At 45.4% G+C, this 9,898-nt stretch overlaps 1 long non-coding RNA gene across 1 annotated transcript; it reads left to right on the plus strand.

Moving 5' to 3' along the window:
• Positions 1–7,679: 7,679 nt before the first annotated feature.
• On the plus strand, positions 7,680–8,348 carry LOC111947628. Its single transcript, XR_002873487.1, has 2 exons — positions 7,680–7,999; positions 8,077–8,348. It is a non-coding gene; the product is annotated as an uncharacterized LOC111947628 (long non-coding RNA).
• The last annotated feature ends 1,550 nt before the right edge of the window (positions 8,349–9,898 follow it).

Raw genomic sequence — 9,898 nt, forward strand, 5'->3', positions numbered from 1 at the left:
TGTGAAAGTGAAAATGAAAATCCTGCCTCTCATAAATAACATGAAAACTTCACAAAGCAAGTCTTACGATTAACAGCCTACACGAACACCCGTTTGATTGATCAGCAGTGAAACAAACAAAAAAAATCAAACAAAAATTACAGCAGAAATTCAAATGAACACATATTTGCAAAAAGAAAAGTGAAATATGTTCTGCAATATTGGCATGTTGTGCAATTCATCCTCAGATAGATAGATAGATAGATAGATAGATAGATAGATAGATAGATAGATAGATAGATAGATAGATAGATAGATAGATTAATTGTCCACTGGGGAAAGTTGTTTTCATAGTAAAACATTTCTTCATAAGCTATGGAATTATGGTATTCATGCATATGCCTTTAGTTTGTTTTATTTTTGATAAAAAAATGTATGTAATGTATGGCGTATGTCTCAACCATTCAGAAAGCAACAAGAAATTACATTTGCGCTGAACAATTTCCCATTTCCACGTGGATTATTACCGACATCTGTAGCTTGTCAGATGTAATTACCGTAAATTCCGGACTACAAAGCGCACCCGATTATTAGCCGCACCCACCCATTTTCACGTGTTTAACTAATTTTATACATACACAAGCCGCATCGGGGTACAAGCCGCATGAATTAGGCAACATTGTCATCCGGACGGATCACTTCCTGACTCAGAGTGTAAGTATGATTTATTAGCACACAGTGGGTGGAGTCATTTTTGCCTCAGGCTCATGTCTTTGAGTTTATCTGCATCTGCCAAACAGTATGCACCTCTATTCTGTTCACAAGTTCCTCAGTTATGGTTTTTATTTTTATTATTTTTTTTTAACTTATTGACAATCTAGGTATCACACATAAAATTACAAACAGTAACCATATAATCAACATTACATCCCTCAGTTATGATGAGGAAATTTACATCCCCGATCCCCCATTTCCCATGAGTCTTAGGGGCTAAAGGCGGGGCCAACACCGGGCTCGCCATTCTGTTGTACGTGTTTAAGAATGAGCAGCAGTGCATGGAGGGGTGAACGGGTAAAGCTCTCCTTCCGCTTGTGTCGCGGCAGCGTTATGGGAGTAACAGGGCTGTTTAAAAAACACACCGGTAAAATACAGCAGCGACGACTTAAAAGCGCGCGCCTCAGCGCGATACGCGCGCCTCCTCGCGGCGCGTGGGTCAGAAGTTTCCTTCCACAACAAACACTTGCTCCGCGGACGCCTCGAGTAAGCCCTGGCTGCAGCCTGCAGAATGTCTCGACGCCTCCGCGCTCCCGCGCGCTCCTTGTCTCCCCTTCCTATCTACTCCGACAGCTCTGGCCAGCGCGGCTTCAAGGAGGAGCGCTTCGTCCCCATTGCGCCGGTGGACGGAGCAAATCGTGTCTGTGCAGAGCAATCGGACTTAATACTGTACGTTTTGTGTATGAGGGGCGGATGCGTTGTTACGTGTGGGAGCCTTCAGACTGCCATCGGCCCCACAGCTCACACGACACGCAGTCTCCAGCTCACACGGAGGCTGTGAGCGTTTCAATGCAAATCTCTGCTCAGTCCTTAGAAACCGTTAACACGACCACGTCAATTTGTGTTTCCAGTCGTGTCCCGACAAAATAAAGGCTGATATTATTGCCACATATTTACGTGCAGCCAGCCGAGTCACTATGACTCAGAGGTAAATGCACTCCTGAGCATGCGCTGTTCTCTCCGTCACGCAGCTGACCGGCTTTTCCAAACCCGTTGGTGATTTTTTCACGCTGCTTTTAACGATTTTTTTTAACTTGAAAGCTTCATCATATTGTAGCGGCGATCACGTGCACGTTGGGTCTAATGGCACCAAAGGATTCTGGGATGCGGCTGGACATGCGTGTTTCGTTTTCTTGAACCATGACTGAAGTGTCTAAGACCTGAAGTCAAGTCCATGCTGTTTGGCTGCTTAGAGGTGTGTTGAAAAACAAATGACTTGTGTTTGATGTTAGAGAATTCAAACCATTCACTGTGTCCAAAAATACGTACACGGTGGCCGCCAATAAAATCCAATAATTAGCCGCGTCACTGAATAAGCCGCAGGACTGTAAGCGCAGGAAAAAAGTAGCGGCTTGTAGTCCGGAAATTACGGTAAATGGATGGAAATAAAATGCCCCATCACAATGCGTAATGACGCACAATGGCTGATCTTGCGCTCTTAGAAGATGTGGAAAATGGAAGAATTCGGAGTGAACGCATATTGAGACAGCAAGAAGACTTGCTGGCAAACGAGGACGAGTGGCTTATGAGCCGGTTCCGACTTCCTCGAGCCATCCTGTTGGACCTCTGCGGGCTTTTGGGCCTGGTGTTACAGAGGAGCACTCGGAAGAACCACGCCGTGCCAGTCCCACTTCAAGTCCTAACAACACTAGGATTCCTGGCGACTAGCACTTTTCAGAGGGAATTGGCTGACAGGTCAGGAATATCTCAGCCGACCCTTAGCCGAGTAATGCCAGACGTGATAAAAGGCATACTAGCTTCATCCCATGATTCCATAAAGTTTCCATACACGGCGGGTGAATAGGCAAACAAGAAAGCTCAATTTGCAGCTATGTATAGTTTCCCAAATGTCATCGGTGACATCGATGACTGCACTCATGTTGCCATAAGGGCTTTTTTATTTCGGCCACGGTCCGAGGTTGTGAGGCTACAGCATTTAGCCACCGTTTTCCACTCAAGTGCCTTTTTGGCATTAGTAACGCCCACACTGTGCCCTCCAAACAACACTTTTCTCCTCTTTTCCACCTCGCCAACAATACCACCTCGCCACTCATTTATTCATTTACTTTTGTTGCAGTTGTTGCTGTTTTCAATAGTTTTTGTTCCTGAACGGTTGTTTGTTTTTGGTGTGTACTTTATTAATTACTTATTTTTGTATTTAAAAAAAAAAAGAAAAAGTTTTACATGTTTCTTACAGTTGATCACATTTGCAGTGGATCACATGTTTTTTACACTTTCACATCTGTATTTAACCACACTCTCATATAAGTTCTATTCATTTGGTCTCCAGTCCAGCCTGACAGTGTAGAAACCATCAGAGAGGAGGACTTGGCTCTTTTAAGAAAGATTAATCCATTTCCTCAAGCCCCCTTATCTTGGCAACACAATGTTCCTAAAAGAGTTGTTAATGTTGGCAGCACATGAGTGGTGGTTAGTGATCTCTCACAACAAAAAGGTTCTGGTTCAAATCTCAGCCGAGTTCTTTTGTAACCCTTGTGCTATCCTAGGCACTTTACCATTGGGAGTTGGGTCATCTAGACCCACTAGACAGTGCTCTGAACCTTTTTTCATGATTTCATGATTTGTGATCTCCACTGGTGTCCATGGATTACATTACATGAAATCTTTCCACCTTTATCCCCCTTTGTCATGGTAGGGAGAACACGTCAATGGAAGGGTGGGGTCATCTAAGATAGCACAAGGGTTAAGGAGTTTGCATATTCTTCTGGTGCATGTGTGGAACTCCAGTTTCCTCCCACAGTCCAAAAACAGGCTTGGTGTGAATGTATGGTCCTGCAACAAACTGGGCATCTGTCCAGAGTGTAGCCCACCCTTACCCAACAGTGGCTGGGATAGGCTCCAGAAATCCCATGACATCAAAAGGGGTTTAGCAGATTAGAGAACATGGATGTTTTTTCTTGCTTGCTTCATGTGATGCATTGACACTGTCTTTGTTGTGAAATGAGGTTTAAAACACTTCGATTGTTGATTTATACTTTCTACTTATCACAGCCTATCAATTAATTTCCATTTTATAGAGTTTAAGCTGTTGGAGAAAATAAGGCTTTTGTTTTTTCATTTGAAAGTAAGGATTTAAAAAAGTCTACTTTAAAGTAAAACTGTAATTTTCTTCTTCTTTATTCTTTATTCCTGTTTAAATTCAGAGTCACTACATCATGATTTCAACTGAACACAAAAACCAGAGGAAACCTAAAGAAAAAACAAAGCTTCTAGGATTTGTTTTTCTGGATCCAAGTTTTTTCTTCCATGACCTCCTCTGTGCTCAGCTCTCACCGCCTCCTACTCACGCAGCAACAATTAGAATGAGAAATCACATAAATCAATAAAATTCAACAACCAGCCTAAAGATGCTTTCTTTTTTAGCACTGAGATGTTTCCAAGCACAGTGTTTCACAGAAAGAAACAACAGATTTGGACCTCTGGAAGGCTCAAAAACTCTGCACAACCATGCTGGAAGAAAATCAAAGATGGTTTTGATATCTACCAAAAACACACAGATCCCATGATGATTGCTGAGCAGAGCAACATGAAGCAGTCGATTCAAACTGAACGTTCTTTCACTTCTGTGAAGATGGAACACATTCAGATAGATGCTGTGGTTTGGTTCACGGTGGTTCTCTGGAGTCCCAAAGCTGCACAAACATCCTGGAAACCTTTTCCAGACTGATGTGTGGCCGTGGCCTTTATCTCATCAGCTCTGAGATCTACGTTCTGCTGCTTCTTTGTGTCAGATAGCTTCTGTTGAGGGGCTCTTTGATTCAAAAACATGTTTTTGAAATCAGCTTATAAAATGACAACATGACGACAAAATTGGAAGTTGGTTCTCATCATGGTTAGACTTGGAACAGGCGTTATGTGGAAAGATCAACCTGTCATATCTACCGTTTATTAGCCAAACAGTTAAAAAACAGGATTGTTTCCAAAGTATTAATATAAACGTCACTTTAACAGCCTGGTGGGAATTTCTCAAAATATCAAAATCATCAATTCAACTATGCAAAACGACACCCATCTGGAACAACCCAGACATCCTCGTAGACAAAAAAATGATACACTTCCCAGCTTGGCAAGCTGGGGGTGTAAAACAACTAGAGCACCTAATTATTGATAAAAGATTCATAACTCCCCAGGAACTAAAAGACAAACATGGAATAAATAACTTCTTGGAATATCAGCAACTTAAATCAATTATTACTAAAAAGTTTAAATACAGAGACAACGATTTAAAGCTACCAGATGTAGTTACCACTCTGATTAATTTCTCAATGAATAAAACTCTCTCCAAAATATACAAACTCTTATGTAATTTAGATAATAATATTTATCTTTCAACAACAAAATGGGATGCAGATTTGAGCATCAGCACAGATGAAAGCTTCTGGTCAGAACTCTGTCTAAACCCCTTTAAACTGACAAAAAGTCCAAATCTGCAGCTAATCCATCTCAAAACTCTTCACAGGATTTACTACACTGGACAGAGGATGTTCAAGATGGGTCTCAGTAACTCAGACATTTGCGAGCACTGTGACAGTAATCTACCCGACAGTTACATGAACGCACTGTGGTTCTGTCCAGGCTCTCTAGCAGCAGGTATGTGCTGATCTATCAGTCTGGCTTAAGTTTCAATCACAGCTTCACCGTCACTTTGTGTGCTTGGTGACATGAGTGCCATCGATATAGAAGGAGGATTAGTATCTATCATTTTCACAAGTCTTTGTATTGCTAAAAAAACAATTTTAATAAATTGGGAAAACAAGAAAAACATTACTGTAAGTCAACACAGAAATCTGCTGTTTGATCAAATCAGCTTGGAAAAAATGTCAGCCCAAAGTTCAAATAACTTTGAAAGAATTCAGTTTCTCTGGTCTCCCATAGCCAACTCCATGACTTAGGGGGTGGGGAGCCTGGTCGTCACTGCTCCTTGCTTTTCTGCCGTCGTTCGGGGTGGGGGTCTGGGCCTTCTGGTGCCCGGCGGGGGGCGGTGGGAACTCTGTTGGTCGGGGGGTCGGGTCCAGTGCCTGGGTGGGGTGGGCGGGGGCGCTGCGCAGTCCTCTGGGCTCGGGTGTGGGGATGTATGGTGGGGGAGGTTGACTGGTGGTCTGGCTTGGGGGGGGGTGGTCTCCTTGCCTGTGGTGGTGGTGGTGGGGGGGGGGTGGTGGGGGACCCTGCTCGGGGGGTGGGGGGGGTGTTCCGACGGCGCAGGATGGGCTGCCCATCTACACCTGGGGCTGGGATCACTCCTTCCCTGGCTCTGGGACGGGGCGGGGCAACCCTCTTGGGGCCCGAGGTCGCTCTGGGCGTGCGGGGTGGGGGCTTGCTGGCCCTGTCCTGTGGGGGGGCTTCCTGGGGGAGGGGGAGGGCCCACCATCAGTGCGGGACCTTGGAGGCTTGACTGGTCGGGGTCTCCGCTGAGGCCATCTGCGGTTGCCCCAGCTTGTTGGCTGTCTCAGTCCCGTCGAGGCCTGACCAGAGCTCTCCCAGGGGTGGCGCCTGTGGGCGGGGGCCTGGGTTCGCTCCGGGGGAGGCGGCGCTTTCTGGGCTCCTCTCTCTCTGTGTAGGGTGGGTGGTGTGGGGCCTGGGGTATCTGCGCCTCGGGGGGTGGGAAACCTGGGCTGGGGGGACCTGGGCCCTATGCTGGGGGGGGGGGGGGGGGGGGCTGGGGGACGGCTGTTTGACCACCGGGGGACAGTCTACCAGCTGTCCCTGACTTACCCACATCCTCATATAATCTCATATTAGCATGAGGGGGTGGGGGGTTTAGCCTGCGATGCACCTTGTGGGGGAGGAATTACTTGGGAGTGGTCCCCCTCCCATGGTTGCCATATGGAATGGGCCCCCCCCTATCTCGGTTTTATTTGCACCTTAGACATGTAGGGCCATTGGTAGGGGGGGTTCTTGGACATCACTGTCAGCAAGCAGCAGATGTCCCCTTAGCGCCCTACCCCCCAATTTAAACCGCACCTTAGACATTTAGGGGCCCTTGGTTGGAAGGGTGAGGGGACATCACTGTGAGAATTCAGGAAATGTCCCCTCAGTGCCCTACCCACCAATTTTAACTGCACCCCTTTAGAACACACACCCTTTACTCCTCCAAATATATATTCCAACATATACACACATACATGCACACACCCTCACAAACACACACCATCTGGACCGTCTGTCCCCTACCCCATCCCTGGAAGGGGGAACTGGGCCCTTGGCAATGGTGGCCGCGTCCCCTGGGTGCTGGTTTTCTGGGCCCGGCGGTGCTCTCTCCATGCAGAGAGGGATCCCTGAGCTCTCTGGCAAGGCCAAGAGCCGGGGATCGCATCACACCTTAGCCTTGGTGTGGGGATGGCTGGGAACTCTCCCTCCTTTTCACATTCCACCATCCATTTTAGAAGAACATAAACACTCACCTGAGCACAGGTGTTAGCTCAGCTTTGCACAAACACTTTGCGTGATTGAATGAAATATTTCACACTAGTTGGTTTTAAGGCATAAGTATGCGTGTGTGAACACTCTGTTTTGTGTACATGTTGACATGTGGACATTTTTGCTGCCAACAGGTGAGTTTATAACATTTGAGTGTGTGTGTGGACAGGCCCCGGCCCTTCTAGATTTGTATTACATCTGAACCTGACCGTATTGATAAACACTTGTTGCTTTATACTGCTTCATGGTTTTACCCCCCCCCCCCCCTTATAATCACCCTTCTACCCCCCCCCCCCCCCCCCTCTAACATCCCTCTCTCTTCTTCCCTCCTTCCCTCCTTCCCTTTTCTGTCCGGTCCAACACAAAAAATCTTCAAATACGATTAAAATGAATAAAGTTTGACCTCAATTAAAAAAGGGGTTTATTCAGTCATACCTCTGGTTTGTCAGAAGATCCAGAACCCCTGTTGTTAAAGTAAAATATGTCCAACACGAGAGGCCTTCAGCTCTCATCTGTTTGCCCAGCTGTTGGACAGGACAAGTTAAAAAAAAACAACCAAATAAATAAAATGACAACAAACGAGGGTTCATTTATTTACCCAAAGCATCATAATTATTTACTTTACAAAAATGCAATATTATTGCAATAGTATTTGTCACGGTGCCTGTGTCAGCCACCTCCCCCTCCCAGCACTCCTGCTCCTGCTCTGCTGATTGGAACCAGCTGTCCTGAATCTCCTCATCTCCTGCCTGCCTTCATAAGGGTTCTTCTCTTCAGTATCCAGCGCCAGTTTGTTATACTCACTCTGGTGCATACGTCTGGCCTTTTAAACTTCGCTAACCAAGCTAAGTTGTTTTTGCTCACGACTCTTGTGCTCACCCTCAGGTCCACCTACCATTGGTCACGCTGGTTCCTTCGTCCAGAGCTTCTCTTCACCCTGGTCTCGCCGTCCTCGGCGCTCACGTCCTTCCTCAAGTTGGTTTCACCGTCCTCAACGTCCACGTCGCTGGATCCACGGATCACCTCGCTCGTGGGAAATACTCCACCAGTTCTCGTCGTCCACATCTCCGGTGATGTCAGACCTTCACCCGAGGATTACTCCACGCACCTTGAAACTGTTTGTTCTCCTCGTAAGAAAATAAACCACCTTCAAGCTAGTCCTGTCCGAGAGTTACTTCCGGGTTACAGCTTCTGGGTCTGCCGCGTCCACGACGCCATGACAGTATTGGTCTTTTAAAATGGGTCAACTGAACATTACTGAGGATAACAGTAAATGTAAACTGAGACTGAACTCAAATTGACTTAAGAAAACAAACCGACTTGACCTGAAAGCTTTTATACTGGCGGATTAGACCATTCACACAAACGTGAGGAAATTACACAATAAAATATAGAACAGGTCTTATATAAACACAAAGCAATTGTTACCCTTGTGCTATCTTAAATGACCCCACCCTTGCATTGATGTGTTATTCCTACCATGATAAAGGTGGAAAGATTTCATGGAATCCATTGACACCAGTGAAGATCACAAATCATTGAAGAAAAAAGGTTCAGTGCAGTGTCTAGTGGGTCTAGATGACCCTACTCCCAATGGTAAAGTGCAGAAGAAAACCGAACCGTCATTTTTTATTTACTGCAGGTGTATTTGACTTGTTTGACACAGGCATGAAAATTTGTTAGCTCAATCAATGCTGAATTCAAATCATTTCAACATTATCTAAAAGTGAGGTGTTTGCTGTTGTGTGGAAAGAATGTTCTGTTGGGAATAAATATTGACTTGTACATTAAACGTATTTCATTGCTCTCACAAGTTCATTGTAAAACTTTGAGTATTTCAAAACATGGGTTTTAGGAGAAAACCTGACAGATTTGACTGAAGGGTTTTTTCCTGCAGAGTTCCTCTGCGCCGCTGCAGAGAGCTGGAACAGTCCAAGTTTATGCTACAGAGCTGCAATCAAGACCATGTTGTAAGTCAGAAAGCATTTGATTATGACCTCAAGACTTCCTGGAGATAAAGACAATGTTATGACTCTTTCTGTCTCTGGTGAAAAACTCTCACGTAGCCATCTTTGACACCGCCTATCCCCCCCACAGAGCAGAAAACCCTGCATATCCGTGGAAGGGAAAGTCCACCAAAAACACAGAAAACTTCACAGTAAGTTAAAAAATGTGATAAATGAAACATGACCTACAAACAAGTTCAGCATTACAGAAACATGGAGTGAAACCACTGAGGGGGAAATAGTTACATAGAGCTGAAATCACAACAAACTGGAATCTGATATGTGTGTGATCAGGAGCAGAAAGCTAAACTAGTGAACGTTACCTCACACGATGTAACAAAGGAAACAAGATAATAAAGCTGAAAGCCCCTAATCTGTGACGATGTGTGGGTTTATTCTCTGCTGCCCTGCCTGCTGCTGCTGGTCCTTCACTGGAGTTCTGTTTGCTGAACGTCCTCTGACCTCATATGAGCGAGTGGGCTGCAAAGCTCCTCTCTGTGTGGGAGAGCGGCCGTTCGATCCTGGCGCAGAGTGCTGCAGATGTAAAACAGAGATGGAAGCTGAAGCATTCTTCATCTTCACAGAACCGGATTTGTTTGTATTTCCAGAGAGGATTTTTCACATCAAAATCAAATGTTTAAGATTAGAGAACTGTGGTTAACCCATCCGTTTGTTTCTTCTCACAAAGTGATGAGAGCAGT

The sequence above is a fragment of the Oryzias latipes genome, chromosome 7, assembly GCF_002234675.1.
Source record: "Oryzias latipes chromosome 7, ASM223467v1".
NCBI lineage: Eukaryota > Metazoa > Chordata > Actinopteri > Beloniformes > Adrianichthyidae > Oryzias > Oryzias latipes.